At 35.3% G+C, this 18,331-nt stretch overlaps 1 protein-coding gene across 4 annotated transcripts in view; it reads right to left on the reverse strand.

Annotated features, from left to right (window-relative positions):
• LOC128862763 (slowpoke-binding protein) overlaps positions 1 to 18,331 on the reverse strand; it is a 208,322-nt gene that overhangs the window by 105,033 nt on the left and 84,958 nt on the right. For all 4 annotated transcript variants that reach the window (XM_054101471.1, XM_054101470.1, XM_054101473.1 and 1 more), the window contains exon 3: positions 2,660 to 2,736. The gene's annotated coding sequence lies outside the window, so the exon portion shown is untranslated. The remainder of the gene's footprint in view (positions 1 to 2,659; positions 2,737 to 18,331) is intronic.

The following is an 18,331-nucleotide window of genomic DNA, read 5'->3' on the forward strand; positions in this document are numbered from 1 at the left end:
GAAACACCAAAAGTACTAATAGAGTGTAACAATGCACTCAAGAAACGGGCCACTCATAATCAGGTCTCACTGATTTGGGTACGAGGACCTGAGGGACACATAGGAAACGACAAGACAGACTTTTACCAAAAAAGGGGTAGAAGGGCTATTTATTGGATTAACCCCATTTTTCGACTTTAACAAAAATAATATAAAACAGGAAAACAAAAAATGGATCCAAACAAAAACCAGGGAATACTGGAACGGCCTTAATCACTCCAAAAAGGTTTTGAACTTCAATGCCAACAGAGAAAAATCTGTTCTAATTCTAGGTCACTAACACTTACAGGACACTTTGCTTGTAATAAACACTCTAACATAAGACGGTTATCTAGTACAAGATCATGCAGAGTCTATGCAACACTTAATTACGAACTGTGAGACATTAGGCCACTGGAGACACAGAATCCTGGGCTCGTACCTACTAGAGGAGGAAGACCCACAATTGCAACCTTCTAAGGAGCTCGTTCGATTCCGCGGTATACTAAATAATTATAATTAGGTAATTAGGGGCGCACAATAGATCAATCTGGTCGCAGTGCATAAAGGCGTCAGCCTAACCCGTACAACCATTACCATTATCAACACCAAAAGATGGAAAAGGTTGTTTCTAAGAGCGGTCGCCCATTGAAAGGCAATGACAAACCTCAGAATGTATGCCATAAAGAAGCTCCTCATAAAAAAACAGATCTTGTTCGGAGGGGGTATGAATCTCTAGAACTCCATTTTTGGAAGGACATCAAGACGCACACCATGAACAGGAGGAGGAGCTTGACCAAACACCCTATTATATAAATCCATATAGGTAAGCGCAGCCTTAGCATACTGATTTCTATTACAACGGGCACTACCTTATAGGCTGATGCGACGTGACTTCTGAAGAAACTGTTTAAACGAAGAAAAGTAAGAGACGATTCCACATCTTCTGTGACACTGTCCTGCTCTATCTAGTCGAAGGTTCACCACTTTTGGCAGACAATTTTTTTTAGTGAATTGGAAGATCTCAGCATTGTGAAAAAGGGATCTCCTAACATTTTAGAAAAGTGCAGACTGGTTTTCGGAGAGATAAGGGCAAGGACAAAGATGCCCACGAGGCATCACAAAAAACTATGATCCGGAGTGTGTCCCATAGTGGATAACCATTATGCTGCCGTTGAGACTGATCTAAGCTTTGGAGTACTTATTTTTTATATTTATTAAGTTTTCTTTGCGACTTTGTGAATAATGTTTAAAACTAACGAGCCACAATGCCTTGCATAAAACAAATTAGTATTAGGATACTCTACTTAAATAGTAGTAGTAGTTCGTAGAGTTCTTATCGAGACTTATTTAAACAAAAAACAATGAATATATCAATAAGCTAATCAATTATTTATTCGCATTTGGTGTTTACAACCGCTTCCCACCTTTCGTCCAACTTGTTGATGCCGTTACACCAAAAATCAACTGATCTGGTGTCAAAAAAGTTGTTAAGCCAATTTTTAAGGCCCTCTGTGTTATAGAAGGTAAGGCCCTTCATACGGTTTGACAGGGAGCAGAAAAGATGGTCAGAACAGGGAGCAGAGGAGCAGGCCTGGCGTTGTTGTGAAGGAGTGTGGTTTGACCTTATCGATTAGGTCTTTCAGTCGAATAGCTTCATTCACGCGGTGTAGCTGGGCAATTCTTTTCGAGCATTTCCCTGTGTACCATGCCCTCCCAGTCCCACCAAAAACATATCATGATGTTTTTTGGATGAAGATCCGACTTGAGTCTCGGCTTTGGCGTACCTCCTGGAGCTACCCACTTTCTGCTTTGTATTATATTGTTGTATAGGTACCATTTCCAATCTTTCATGTCGTTTCGGTACAAAAGACGCGGCTGACGACCGCGTGTTGCTCGATGGCGGGCGAGATTTCGAGAAGCAATTTGAGGCGACTTTCTTTGGTTTTTTCGTTGAGCTCGTGAGACACCCAAGCTCCCAAGTTTTTGGTAGATCCCATTGAATGAAGGTGATTGCGAATAGTTTTATGATCGCAGTTCATTTTTGCCGCCAATTCACGACTGGTTTGGTGGCCTTTTTCCTTCAAAAGTGATTTGAGATGATCTTCATCGAATTCAGAAGGCCTTCAACTGTGGCATGTTTTATCGGCGTCAAAGCCATTTTTGAATTTTGCAAACCATTTTCGAGCTGTAGTCTCGCCTATGACACCCCCTTCTTCACACACGTCGCAAATGAGTCGGGCTGCTTCGGCAGCTTTTCAACCACGATAAAAAGCAAAGAAGAGCTGGTGTCAAAAAAGTGGATTTTTGCCTCCTGAGTAGTCGATTTCTAAGCCTCAGAACTAATAAAAAATTAAATACAATTAACATAATTTTGTAGACCAGAGAGGGTTCTATCGAATGAATACTTACTCTTTTCCAAATAGCAAATAAAAGTTAAAAACGCTATAAACTTAATCACTAACCAGTTTTTTTATGTGCAATGAACTTCTTAACAAAAAATTCAGACAGAAATTCTGAAGTCGTTTATACACATATATTGTTTTATATCCCTTCTACCGGAGTCCATTGCCAAAACCGTGTTATTTTTTTTGTGTTGTACAGTGTAATACAAATGATTTTTTTTAATAATATTACTTACAATCCAATAGTGTGTTTCAGCACGTTCTCTCACATTAACTTTCATTTCACGTTAATATCGTGTGTCACAGAGTTAATCTGGAAAGATAATAAAATAAATAATAACAAATTAAATTCGTGTCTGTTACAAATTTTTACATGCTTTAAATATAAGAATTTGTTGCTTAATTAAAATTTATGCCACTACGGCTTCGTAAGGAACTTATAAAGATAAAGATATCGTAACACATCGTTTGTTTTTTTAGCCGCATGAGAGCTATCGATATTGAGAACCATGGTTTGACAGTTGAGAATATTAAACTGTGTTCAAATTTCTGTCAGTAAGGGTTGGAAAATTATCATGAAACGCATGAAAGTGTTGAAGAAGACGCCGCAATATCGATATTCTCAACTTTCCGTCCTTTGACGTTCGACTATGTGTAAAATTTTACTTGGGGATCTTGGCCTATCAAATTCAGCTCGTGCAGGAATTGAAGCCTAATGACCATCGCTTGCTTTGCTTTTTTGCTGATTAGGCTCATTTAGATTTATTATTCAGATTTATTGGTCAAAGTAGTCAAGAATTGGACTGGTCCTATGGACCATGTAACTTTTACCCACGTTGGGCATAGGTATGCCGGTTATGGCACTCAAAAAATAAATGCCATGAAGTTAGCTACTCGATTCTAACAATATTTCTATTTTGTGATATAACGTTCTAAAGCTCTTAAAAAACCCACTATACGTGCTTGCATTGCATATTTTGTAGCTATAACCAATTTACTTTAAAGCAGCTGTACTTATACATGCATGTGTACGTTGTTGTAGGTGAGTGGGTTTCTGCATGACTACAATTCGGTGAGTTCCGGCCCGACGTCCGTTGTGGGAATGAAACTTCAAAGGCAGCTAAATTTGTATCCAACGGCTGCTCTTGCTGGGCTTGGCAGGCAATGACAAGTCACCGAGTGTATTTGTGCAACATAGAAGCTTCACATAAAAATTATCTGTCACACGCTGGTGACATAAAAATGTACGGAAATTCAAGTTTAGGAACAAATAAGAGGTATGCTCCACAAACCGACTAAAAGTTTTGATACCATCAACTGAATGGAGCGTATTCCACTCAAGGCAATGTTTCATTGATCGAAACAAGTGGCAAGGAGAATGGGGAATCATTGGGCTGTGCGACAGGCTAGGTAATAATCCCGGTCGCTATGTCCTAAGTAGGTTTTAACGGCTTGCGCAAGGTGTGTTCGAGCCTTGATGAAAAGTCAAATAGCATATCTGGATACCCAACCCGATAGTTTCTGGTTCCAAGAACACTTCAAATCAATGAATTTTGGTTAAAACCGTTACCGATTAATAATTTTACTCAGTTTAACCTAGCAGCTCACAACATACCACACTCTTTTGGTCCCATCAGATACACCAATTCACCTTCGAATCATGAATATTCTGCTTTGGAGTCGATGCGTTGAGTTGGTCTGGGCTCACATATGATTTTCTATATTTTCGGTTTTCAAAAAAATTTTTCGTACCAAGTAACGATCCGCTGTTCTCCATAAGCCGCATACAGCATTCAGCGATTTTCCTGTTTTTTTAAATGAAAACCTCCGGCTAATGGGATTTTGTAGGCAGAAAAGTTGACATAAGTAGTTGGAGGTTAAAAAAATATGATTAAATGGGGTTTAAATAACCTAACGATGACGCTTTAACATATTATTGCCTGAACTCTTATAATTCTAATGGTCCATTGGAAGGGCCCAGGTAACTGGACTCCTGCCTGGAGAATCAGTAAGCCAATCACCGACCAATCTTAATTTGAGGCCCAATTCGAATTGAATAAATATAAGTATATTGGTCACGAAAACTGTCGACTACTTTTTAAATTTTTTCGATACTTTAAAAACAAAAAAAATGTTTTAAACTTAATTAAAAAAAACTTGACTAAGACAAAGAATCAAGCAATAGTGGGGGTGGGATGTATAACCAAGATAATCAAAGATTCGTGCGTCATGAAACATTAAAAAAAATTTAAGCTTTAAAGTTAAACTTTCATCTGATGTGACGCAAATATTAACTTACTTATTTAATGATCTAAAAATGCAGCATTTTTTACAGACTATGAAAAATATATACATTTTCTTACAGTCTACAGAGAAATAATATTAGAGAATACTTAGAATCTAGTTTAGCAATTCATTTAGTAACATTTTGAAGTGGTACTTTGTGAAAGAAAAATCTAGGCCAATATTATTGCAAACCGATTTAATTCTTTCTCAGTCCTAGAAATTGGAGCATGCGAAGCATAATTAGTTCATACCATCGCTAATCAGAAAATATCATGATAACGTAAACTTCGCTGAAGAATATCGAAATTATCAGATCGTAAACGAAAGTGAGGGACAGAAAAGTACTTCTAATATCCGACTTTTATAAGAAGGAGTGGAGCCAGTGAAATGAAAAGGCAAAGCGTAATGGAAAAATATGTTCAAACCTACTTATATGACAAAAATAAAAAGGTCTATAAATAAGGTGGCCTATTCCAGCATTGAACGTACAAGAGAAATGTCATTAAAAACAATTATAAAAAGTAGGGATTCAGTACACTTCCTTGGGGTATACCAGAGGACGAAGTAAAAGAAATTAATGACGCACCATCTACATTAACAACACATTTCCGAGGAGAGATGGAATTTAATCCATTTTAAAAGAGTGGAATGAAATGATTTATATTTATTTTATGTATTGTTATAAAAAACTAAATTTTGGCAGTACCAGCCTACGTAGATCGGATTATATTTTGTGTAAATATCTGTGTTATATATGCTGCCATATTCTTCCAATAAAAGTTGCCTAGAGTTTATTAAGTAGAAAAACGTTACAATATTTATGTTATAGCACAATTTTCAGAATAGGGTGTAAACCTTAATTCTACATCATTATATTTATATATTTATTATATTTTATCATATTGAGTAGTCGAAAAAGTCTTTTCGTATTTTGTCAATAGATGTCGTTGGAGTCATCTATACCAAGTGCTACCAATCACATTGTGTCATATCATATGGTGTTAGAAAGGTGACATTTTAAGCTTCATTTAACAAAAAAAAAATAAATTCGGAAAAGTTGAAAAAAAGTTATAGCTGTTCAAAAATGAGTGAAAATAATGAAGAAATTCGCTATATAAAAAAGGGAAGAATGCCACGCAAGCCATCAATGAAATTTCTGAAGTTTACGGAGACGAAGCTATATCAGTTCGTGTAGCACAACAATGGTTCGCTCGCTTCCGTTCTGGAAATTTCGATGTGAAAGATGCACCTCGTCGCTCCGGGCGACCTATCGTTGAAAAAGTCGATGAAATTATGGAAAAGATTGAAATGGTTTTGAACCATTTAAAAAAGACTGGTTACAAAAAGAAGCTCATGAATGGTCTGTGAAAAATTTAATGGACCGAATTAACATCTGCGATTCTTTGCTGAAACGAAATGAAATCGAACCATTTCTGAAGCGAATGGTAACAGGAGACGAAAAGTGGATCAAATACGACAATAATGTGCGAAAAAGATCATGGTGCAAGGGTGGTTAAGCTCAACAAATGGTCGCAAAGCCAGGATTGATGCCTCGAAAGGTTATGCTATGTGTTTGGTGGGATTGGAAAGGAATCATCCACTATGAGCTGCTCCAGCCTGCTCGAACGATTGATTCTACACTTTACTGTCAACAATTGATGAGATTGAAGCAAGCAATAAAAAAAAAATGGCCAGAACTGATCAGCAGAAAGGGCGTCGTCTTTCATTAGAACAACGCTAGGCCCCACACATCTTTGATTAGAAATACGAAAAGACTTTTTCGACTACCCTATATATTAAGATTTTTTCGAAGGAAACAACTACACACTGCTTTACATCTTACAGGCTAGTGTTAGTAGATTTGCAAGTTTTTAATATGCGAATGTGTGATATTACTCCACGGACGGGCATATAATATTATTGGCTAAAATATATATATAAATACTTGTAAATTATTAGTTTGTTTTCATTGCTTATGCCTGAGCGGTTATTTATTATTTATATTACGTGATCGCAAAAATACACTTTTTTTTATCAAAAATCACCCCAAGATATCGTACGGTATTGGCCCATGGGATATCAGAACTACCAAATTTCAAACTTAAATTATTTTTCTAGTAAACAAGATAGCTTCAATGTTTACTTTTATTTTCCAAGTACTGAAATAGTCTGGCAGGTTTTGTATCGCATCCTGAAGTTTAGTTACGGTTTCATTACCGAACCCATTCGAATAAAATAAGTCAATGTCGTCAGCATTTGAACAATTGGCCAATTTGGGTAAATCAGGCAATAAATAATGCACAGTAAAGGACCTGCCTAACATAATTTTCTAAAAAGCTATTGATGAAAGCATATTTACCTAACAAAAGGGCTCTGTATAATTTAGAGGTATATCATATGAAGTCTTCTTTCGAAAGTATGATTTTCGACTTAGGCTATTACACCTTTTATTTGGTGCTCGGCCGTGCTCCTGTTGCCATTTGTGGGGTGTGTCTTGACGTTTTTTTACAATTATAGGAAACTGCGGTTTTATGCCGTATACTAAAAACTTTCTCCCACACAAGCCAACACTTTTCCGTACACGGCGTATACGCAACATTTTCGGGTATATGACTTTTACTGCTGACATTGAAAATGTAATCACTGAATTATATGCCTAACGAATTCCAAATGTTGTCCTCGAGAAAAAAGAAAACACAAGAACCATAAAACCATGTATACACGAATTATGGTGTGAATAATAATGAAACCAAGTGCAATGAAGATGGAAAAAAAACACACAAAAAAAGCTAAATATACACAAACCACTACCAAGAAATCAAAACAAAAAATTTACATGCAAATTGTTGTATATACGTATAATGTATATTGTTGTTGTTGTACGTACATGTATAAAAGCGTTTCAAGGTATGCGTGTGCATTTGTTCGTACACGAAAGTGTAGGCGAATTTCGGTGCTGCACTGGCTGGTGTTTTGCTACTTACAAGCTTTGCAAAGGCCGATTTTGGACTTTATTGGAATTATATGTGCATATCTACATATATACTTGTTATCCACAATATGATAATAAATATTTTTTGTTTTTACTGACAACATTGTTGTTTTATCTGCTATTTAGAGTCGAGTTATTGTTATTGTACTGGTCGTCGCCAATGAACTCTGGCAATTTGAGGGCATCAAGGCTTGGCGTCAGCAACTCTATTGGTCTTTACATTGTCTCGAAGTTGTGTTTTTGAGTGTCACTTAAAGTTAGTTCATGTGCGTGTTATGAAAAAATTTGAGTTCATTTCGAGTTAGTTCGTAAGTGGTTTAAGTGTCAGAAGGCGGAGATGAGTTGAAGAAATGAAGTGGTGATAAGAATAAAAGTTCATCAAGGTTACAATGCACAACTTACTCATAGCTTAAAGTATATAAAAGAATGGCGATACTTCAATAACTATTCTGCATATTTTAAAGCGATTATTCGCTATAAATTTTTTGATCATCATTTTACTGCGTTCATCTTTCAATCTAAGATTTTCTTGGTCACACTTACTTCGCCGATTAAACAACGTCATTTGCACATCAAAGACCCAAAATTTAATTTTCATTACAAAAGTTGGAGAAATTGTAATATTTGACAGCATTACTCGAGGCAGAAAAAAAGAATCAAAAAAAAGAAGTAAAACTCACAAATACTCAAGTTAGTGGCAAATAAAAAATTGAGGATGATGAGAAAAGCGACATCATAAAAATAAATTTTTCAGCAGAAATTCGCAAGTAGTGGAATATGAAAGTGATGCAATACCGAGACAGGCAAGTTGTGTAGGAGTAAAATTTGCGGTTATAAATCGTGTCAAGGCAGTTGGGCAGCTGAAGTTGAAAAATCACAAATTTCACAGATAATAAGGAAGTGAATGCTCGATTCAGTTGGGTGGAAAGAGGCGTATGAATTTGCAAGTACAGAGACAAAATATGAAAAATATTGGGATAAGAAAGGGTATTGAGGTTTTTGCATACTAATGCGAATCATTGAAATGAAATTGAGTTGTAGGAAACTTAGATGGAAAAGTGTGAATGTAAAATAAATATTTATCATCAGTGAACAAACTAATTTTGTACTGACTACACATAAACCTACTAAGAAAAACAATATTTCATATTTTGTGAGAAAACGAGGTGATAATTTCAATAATTCCATTAAGTTTTTCAAGAGCTTGACTGATTGGTGCTTTGATAGCATAATTGGATTTAGCTGTAAATAAGTAGATTAAGCTAGTACAACGCCGGTTCCTAGTAGAGATATTGAGAGGTATTCTACTTGGGTGAAATAAATGGCTTCCCATGTGAGAGCCCACTTCGACAAAGTATCAAATTTGTCCATAGTGATGCCATACAGAGGAAAAACAGAGGGGGAAAAATCGAACAGGGGGAGGAAAGGACCTTCTTCTTTCAACTTCCTAGGTTGATGACCAAATGTTGACTAATTACACTGATGAAATTGACCAGCTGCTTGATATTTAAACCCGCAATATCCGCAGATGTTGCAAAAAAGTGAGACCCCGATGAGAGCAGGGCGGCTGAGAAGAAGGGGCTGAAATGATTCCATTTCATCCAGATTTTGCTGAAAGGACTTGAAGCATCCCAAGTTTCATCGCATGGACACCTAGCAGACAATGCCCGCTAAGGAGACACATCAAATTCGAGATCTGTGGCTTTGTTAGCCTTAGAAGTTTCTTCGTGCGCCCCCAATTTATTCGTGGTCAGAAGAATCTCGCGATTTTGCACGTTTACGCACAAACCCAAAGCTCGCTGAGTTGACTCGAGGCATATCTTTCCAGGAGCAGACTATAGGTTCTTAAAGGAGCCCCACTTCACTCATTTCGTCCTGAAAATGTTTCGAGGGTCTTTTGCATATTCAGCTCATAGCCAGTAGATCTCCGCTATGTCACTGTGAGCTTACCTAATATAGAAACATTCTGATCCACTGGAAGACACTCACTACAGTGAGCTTGTTGGGAAGATCCTCGCGAGCTTTGCTATTTAGAGCATGGAGTTTTGTTTTGCATTTTCCAAATTCATATCATCTCAAAAATTTTGTATCAAAATTTCAAGCAGAAGCTAAATTAAAAAGTCATGAATATTTGAGCGCTTGTTGGTCCAAGTCGCGTCTAAAACAAAGTATCCAATTGTTTTTAGAGAACATCGGTTTGTAGGCTCTTGGTGCTACAAAAAATTGAAAATTAAAAAAAGGATTGCCAAGGATACCTCAAGAAACATCTCCTTTAACAAATGCATTTGCATTATTTTTTCATTCCGGTTTTATTTATTTTATATTTTTATTTCAGGTGATTCAGTTGTATGAAGCCAAAGAACTTTTTTCGAGGCACCTCTGGGAGATTCATTGCCGCTCGCTCAACTTTTAATGTATTGCAATTAAAAATATATTTAATGTTCCACTATTATATGGAAATTATTTGAATAAACTTCTAATCTAAATAATCTTAAAACATACCTCGTTTTAATCGAGTTAACTTAACCTCTCCCTTTAATAAAACGGACTAATTTCACTTTCATTTTTTTAAGACAGAACAGAATTTAATGTGCACCGCAAAAACTGTTTTCTATGGCGTCTGCGGATATGCACTGCCACTCGCTTAATTTTCAACATTATGAAAAATTTACCACGTAAGCAAAAAACTAAACGGTACCAAATAGAGATGCCAATTCTGGAATAGCGAAATCCTGGAATGAATATTTTCCACTAGTATTGACATCGTTCCTATCAAACAAAGTGTTTGAGGGAGCCGTATCAGGCAACATTTTAAAAGTGAATGTATTTTTGTGTAGATTAAAGTTAACTATTGCAATTTTAGGGCAAGTAAAGAGTTCAAAGCCTTCATACACACACTATGTTTTTTTAAGGCCGGCGGGCCAATTAAAAGGTCAAAAAAATCGATTTTTTTTTTCCTGAAATCAATAGCTTAGATATTCAAGAACATGAGACACAAATTTTCAGAGTTAAATTCCAAGTATTTGCAGAGCTACAGAGCCGAGCGTAGTGCGGCGTCGAGCAACCGTGCGCTTATTGTTGTAGTGTATTGTTTCTGTGTACGTCTCTGTAAGTGTTTGTTTCTCCTCTTTTCATTTTCACGATTTTACCTAATTTATGTACACGATTGCAAAAAAACTAAACGCGCTATCCATTTCATTCAAAATGCGTTATCTTCAGTATTGTTTTCTCTTCTATGTGAACTAAAAAAAACATCCAAAAACTTTTTTTAAGCGACTTTTTTACCCAGTTGAAGAGTTTTTTTTTTCCTTGAAAAACCACTTTTTTTTTCTACCTTCCCCAAAAATTCGAATTTTACGTGTTTCTCCCAATTTTCTTAGTTCACATCGAAGATAATTACATCAGAATTAATGATCTTTTTTTTTTTTTTGTTTTCAGATGAAAATTGCAAGTTGTATCTTGTACAGAAGTTGGATACTTCAGTGGCAAGGCGCTCTGGGAATCTATTGATAACTCGGCTTACAATATATTGTTGGAGATTGTACACATTTTTTTTTTTAGTTCAAATATATATTAAACTATCCCCAAAACTTCATTTGGCTAATTGTTTTTTTTCTCATCTTACAACGCTTCGCGAAAACTACTGAATTTAGGACATCTAATTGGCCCGCCGGCCTTAAGTATTCATTTACCAACGAGCAATTTGTGGAGAATTCCAGAATGCTATTCTCAGTACATACTGAAATAATATTTTTCAGTGATGTGCTACTTCAATTACGCATTACTTTTTAATAAATTGTTTTTGTTTTTAGATACCAACATATGTTTGTATTTGAAAGTCTCCCATGAAATTAGATTTTAGCTTTTCTAAGAGAGGACTCAAATGACCTTCGGATAGATGCAAAATATTTAGAGATATTTCTTAAATTACGGCATCTAATTGCCGTGATTTTGTAATATGATTATTTATAGTAAAGTAAATAAATAAATAAATAAAATAATAACACAAAAAAGTTGTACTGAAAAATTTTGGACTCATACTATAGTGTATTTATACATTTGCTGCTATGGACACATAAATAAAGAGTTTTCCAATAAGAGGTGTTATTTTGATATTCAAAGAAAAATTCTATTTTTGAATATAGATGATCGGAAGTTTATTTCATTATAAAGAGAAAGGTATGCAGTTAATAGTGGAAAATAACATCAGGCAAATGACCAACACGGCCAAGCTTACAGGACAATATCCTTTTTATGTAATTTATCATAACCGAATTGCAAAGTGGCTGCCCTATGTTTTCGATATCCTCACGAATTCCATCTATGAGGTCTTGAATCGACCCTGGGCTTTACATTTATGCAAAATATATACCGCTTATTTTAAATAAATCAGAATCATACGTTTTATTTTTTGCATTTATGTGTGATATACAAAAAACAGCAAAAAAAAAAAGAACAGCACTAGCTCACGAGCCTCAGCTGATTTTTTCAATAAACTAGAATTAATTATGATATTAGCTGGGTCCTATGTCTAAAATAGGAATATATGTATATACATATAGGCAAATAATGCTTAAAATAACTCGAAAATATTGTCTTCATGAAGCTAATTGGAAGGTGACTCATCAAAGCTCAGTTCTTTGGCGGCCGTAGTAGCAGAAAAAGGACACTCTTATCAAAAAGACATATTAAAACTCGTCTTACGTTTTAAAAGCCTGCAAACCTAATCATTTGAATTTTTTTGAAACCGAGATAAATATAATGGGTCTAGATGGAAAAACTTTTGTATATCGTCCGAGTCGCCGTCAGGCGTTTAATTTCAGGTTTACACAAACCTGTGTCGGAATCATCATGTCTGGTGAGGGTTTTTTCTGCCACGGCGTTGAATCGATGGTGCGCGTAAATTGTAAAGTTAGCCCATTTCAGAAATTGGATAATCTTCAGAATAAATGGAAGCTCTTTATGAGCAAATGTACAATAACTAAACTGGACATTTATGAAAAGCAATGATCCGAAGCCCACTACCACTAAGGGAATGAAGCAATGGCTTCATAAAGGCACTGAAAGGTCTGCACAGAGTACCGACCTCAATGCTATAAAAAATTTATTGAATGATGTCAAAATGAAAATATCAAGTAAACATTTTACATTTTTTTCTAATTATTAGGATTTTCACGAATTCATTAAACGTGTTACTCGATCACAAAGCAAAGATGTCAACATCCTGTGGATAGTATTGATGCGTGGAATACAGATGTGAAGAATTTATTAAAAATGGTGGATAAAGCACAAAATGCTAGTATGGTAAAATATATTTTAGCGTAAAAAAATGATTTGATTAATCGTTTTCTTAAGCTTTATTTCAAGATGCTGCTATTAATGTTTCTCAGTTGTTTTCGGTATTAGCGAAGTTTTCGCCAGTTAAAAGAAATATAGAATTTAAAATGTTTTAGTTCTTTTCTAAATATTGAAATGTACTATTTTTAACACAGAATTGTGCGTTAGTACAAGGCGTACTGGTTTGTACAAAGTAGCGCAAAATCAATCACCCGGAGGGCTTATAATTTTTGCAAACGGCGTCGTACGTCAATCATATTTGACACTTGTGAACTAGACAGCGGCAGTAAACACACATACAAAAAGTAGAGCTCGTAAAGGTCAAAACAAAGATTTAGATCTCTATAATTTTTTTTTATTTAGCAGAAGAGTTATTTGAAAACAAAATGGGATGATAAATTTGGCACCACCTTGCAGGACAAATATTGGCAACGGAGGGATATTCTGCAGAAATCCTCCTTAAGTAAAAATCTAATCCAACAAATGTTTTAGCATGATTTGTCTGTTCCGGCATCTGCAATAAAACTTCAATATTTGCAAATGCAAGTGTTTTGACACCATGTATGTGTATTATAAACTGTGTTTAGAACTTCCTCTTTTATTTTTTTACGCTTGAAATTTGTTTTTTTATAATTGAAGTAACTTACAATAACTCGAAGTTATAGAGTTTTTTGGTGGAATATTTCACTTCCACAGTTAGAAATTAAATTTATGATTATGTACATAAGAGATGCTTCAACTAATCTTTGTATTACTGCGAAATCTGAGTAAAGGTTAAATAAAGCCAAAAAATTAACTGCCTCACAGCAATTACACTCCCGTCGTGCTTCTAACCGGCAGTCACTAATGACAGCCTGAACTCAATTATTTATGCTCGAAAATACAAATTATTTAAATTCCAGCCGTCCAAAAGTTTTTAAGTAAGCTTCAACGTATTCAAATATTTTTAAAAATATTTCCATTGGATCACCTCTGGCCTAAGTCAACTAACTTGCAATCAACCAATCGCAAAATCCTGCGCATATGATTTGTTTTTTTAAATAAATTAACATTATTTTCCGTAAACTACACGTATATTATATAAATTTTAATATTCTTAAAAATGTAAATTAAGTTCACTTTCAAAACCCGTTCCTTTCACAACTCATTTAAATAGTACATGAAAATGTAAAATAAAAAAGTCTAAAGAACTAAGTAAGTACAAAAAAATAAAATTATAATTTTCCATAATACCTCCCACTTTGATACTTTTAAACTTCTTCGTCTAACTGTTGGCATACTTCTACGAAAGTTGAAAAGTTTTCCAAAAAATTTCGTATCTTGTTATCAAATATCAACAGATGTGCGAGTAACTGTGGCAGCTGCTATGTAAGCAGTAGGTACGTAATTTTGCTGGCGATATGAAGCCAAACACTCGAGTGGCAGAATGTTCATTAAAGCAAAAGCGTTTGGCTTAATTGTTGGCATAGCAAATCGAAATTTATAGAAGCTGCGAAAAAACTTTAAGGAACTGAAGCCAGAAGAGTATGCAAAAATTAAATTTATGCGAGTGTGAGTATTTGTAGCTCAGTAAAATATATTTGTGTGTATATGTCTGCACCCAACGGCAAAAAATATTATCGACTGCGCAACAGACTTAAAATACTTGTCATTTAGTGACTTAAAAAATTCAGTACTTCGAATAAAAATAGTATAATTTGTAGCTCGCACTATTTTTTTTGCAAGTGTATGAAGTCATTCTTTTAATTGAATTTATTTTTTACTTTTGAGATCATCAAAACAGATGAGTTTATTATTAAGTCAGATTCTTGTACTCTGGAATTGCAAAGGGTGTCATTTTAATGTTTTTCATGTTATATTTTTTCAAAAGAAAATCATAATATTAAGACTCATAAGCTCATGACCATATCAATAGTCAAGTTTGATGCATTTGAGCTTCTAAGTTGCTACATAGCAAACTTTTACAAAGGCTTTTCTGACCGACGGCTGCGGTAGGTGAATGGGTTTGCGCTTGAGTAACATTCGGTGGAGCCCGCTTTCTAGACCTACTGCGGGTATGAAACACTAAATGATACAAACGATTTTTTCAATAGTATAGTTCAACTCCGGGGCCCGGCACTCGTAGCATTATCAATTAAAAAAGGGCATAAATTTAGTTTGGAAAATTCAAAATAAAAAATGTCTGAAAATAATACAAAATTAAGAATCAATTTACTTTTGCTCGATATGACCACCTTTTACCTTCACTATGGCCTTTAGATGGTCCAGAAACGAATCGCAAGCTGCCCGAATGCTTTTTTGCAGCGCCTCGAGACTGGTGAATCTTTTAGTTGGGACCTTGCTCTCCAAAATCGCCCAAAGAGAATAATACATCGGACTCGCGTTTGGTGAATTTGAGAGTCATTGTGTGGACGTTATGAAGTTCGGAACGTTGCTTTATCAAGCTATTCTTGGTCCACTCGAGCTTTGTGAGACGGTGCCGAGTCCTGTTGAAACGTCCATGATCTGCCACCGAAATATTTGTCTGCCCACCAACTTCCAGAATATTTTCCCATTAATATTTCCCATTAACGTTCACGCCAAGCTCGATAAAAACGATTGGAGAGCACTCATCTACAGTTACAACGGCCCAAACCATTACCTGTGGTGGGTGTTGCTTCCTGGTGGCCAATCGACGACTCAAATTCTCGTATGAACGGTTGGTCAAATAAACTCTATCGTTCTGGGAGTTTACGAATTGCTCAATTTGAAAAATATTCTCACCAGAAAGCACCATGTTTGGAAATTGACAGCTTTCGGCCAAGCGAAGCAACTCCTTCGCTCTCTCTAGTCTGACTTGTTGCTGCTTTGGTGTGAGATCACGCGCCTTTTGGATCTTGTAAGGCGTGACTGTGAAATCATTCTTCAGTATCCATTACAGATTTTCTTTTTTCGCTTCATTTTAGCCAACTAATAGACAGTTGAAGCCCGTGCATCATCATTCTGAAGTTTGTAACACTTCAAGTGCCGGACCCTGAAGTTGCAGCTCGGCAAGCAATGGCGAACATATGAATGATTTTCTGCATTGAAACAGCTTCTCATAAAAAATACGAGTCTGACTTAAAAAATGCGACCATTCGTTATATGAAAAAAAAACAACAAATTGTCCCAAATCAATTGGCCAACTTCAAGTGTGGACAAAACTACCTTCATCAAAAAGTTTCCGGAAAACCGCTAGGTGACGCTCTAAGTTAATTGATTTGGGTTCTGTTTTTGTTTTTAGGTTGCCACATGTGCTACAAATTAACCATCAGAGCTGGAGAGTTGGCAGAGGGCTTGAATATCTCTTATGACTCCATTCAGGATATTTTAGTTAGTGATTTGGGTTTGCTGTTTTGATGTGTTGCTGTAAAGTTGGTCCCAGTTGGGTGGGCCCTGAATTTCATGCAAATAAGGTACCGTTTTGATATCGACAAACACAGGATTTCCAAGGCGGAATAAGACCCATTACACGAATCATTACTAGAGACGAGACGTTGGCTTACGCGTTCAACAAGCAATCCAGTAGTTTTCATTGCATTGTGCACCACGATTTTTTGTCAAAAGGTCAGACAGTTAATAAGGACAATTATTTGGGTGTTTAAAGACGCTTACAAGAAGCAATTTGCCAAAAAGTATTTGTGGGAAAGTACTATGTGGATTTTGCACCTTGACAACGAACCTTCGCCATCGCTATTCGTGAATTTTTGATCAAGAATGAAACGAATACTATCCAACAGCGATCAAATTCACCTGATATGGCTCCTTGCGATTTTTCGATTGAAAGATATGTTAAGAGAAACCTCTGTAAGGTAACACAATGCGCCTTTGAGGTCATCGAGTCAACTTTTTTAGAGCAGCCTGTCTCATTTAACGTTATTTTAAATTTTTTTTTAATTTTGCTAAGGATTTGTGTGACAAATAATATGAAAGGAAGAAATTATTTTTTTATCGAGTCGACAACTTTTTTTTTGCACACTTTTACAGGAAAGTACAGCAAAGGCAGCGACAATTTGTTATTTATTTTTTCCAGAAATAAGCAAATGCTCGCATTTGAAGTGGCAGATTCAGGGACATATCTAAGCGTATATACTACGTATTTTTTACCTGAATAAATTAATGTAAATAAAGTTGTATTTTCCACTTAGGGACTTTTGTGTATTAAGTGCAATTTCACGGGTTTGTTTATGTACACTAGGGTGCACCAGTACGCATAAAAAAAGAATACAAAGCAAGGGGTAGTGTTTTCCTAGTGGAATGATGTAAATTATTGTATTTTAAGCCAACCTTAAAAATATATCGTAAAAATATTCAGCTTTACGAGAGCTGTACCGATTTGGAAGTACCTAAAAAACCAATTTTTTTTTATTTCGTTAATAACACTGTTGAATATTTTTATGTAAGGCTTTAAGTTCAAACAATTCTAGCATATGAGGTGACTTTGTGGAAAAAATATTTTTAAAGATTAATTTGATTTATAGAAAACTCGATTTTAGGAGGTATTTTTAAATCGGTTGAGCACACATAATACTTAGTATTTTTCCGAAATATTTTGACAGATGTCTTAAAATATAATAAATTTTATAATTTCATTGGAATAGCCACAACTGTTTTGGATGAGACGCCCTCATGTATATTAGATACATACATTTTTGCCATAAAGAGCAGTAACAGATGACAGCGGCATCAACAGCCGTTTGCTCGTTCTGTTTTTTATTGTTATTTTTCGTGCTCATTGTTGTTGTTAGCGAAAGGGCTTAAACAGTTTGTTACGAGTACAAATGTTATTTATTATTTGTTTTTATGGCAGCCAGCTGGCGTTTCCATTTAAGTTGAGCGAGTAAGTGAAATGATTTTTGAAAATAAACAGAAGTCTGCTTACAAGTACATATTTAAGCTAGCATAAGTAGGTGTGATAAAGTTTGTAATTTTCATACATATTAACTACACCTAACGACTTGCGCACTGAGCTAAATTTGTTTTGTGTAAAATTTCTCATAATTCAGCTGTAAGTAATTTGTGCATTTGCGATTTTATGACAGCACTTAAATACACATGCAAGGGTATATGACAGGAAACACATAAACATATACATATACATATTCATATACATGAATACATGAATACACACATACATATAAGTAGTATTTGGAGCTTAAAGGATATATGAATTCCTATGAGAAAGTAATTAATTCGATTATTTGAGTTATTTTAATGCCCAGGTAATTAATAAGAGGGAAATTTCCAGAAACCCTCTGCAACATAATGCAAAATG

The sequence above is a fragment of the Anastrepha ludens genome, chromosome 5 (genome assembly GCF_028408465.1).
Source record: "Anastrepha ludens isolate Willacy chromosome 5, idAnaLude1.1, whole genome shotgun sequence".
Taxonomy (NCBI): Eukaryota; Metazoa; Arthropoda; class Insecta; order Diptera; family Tephritidae; genus Anastrepha; species Anastrepha ludens.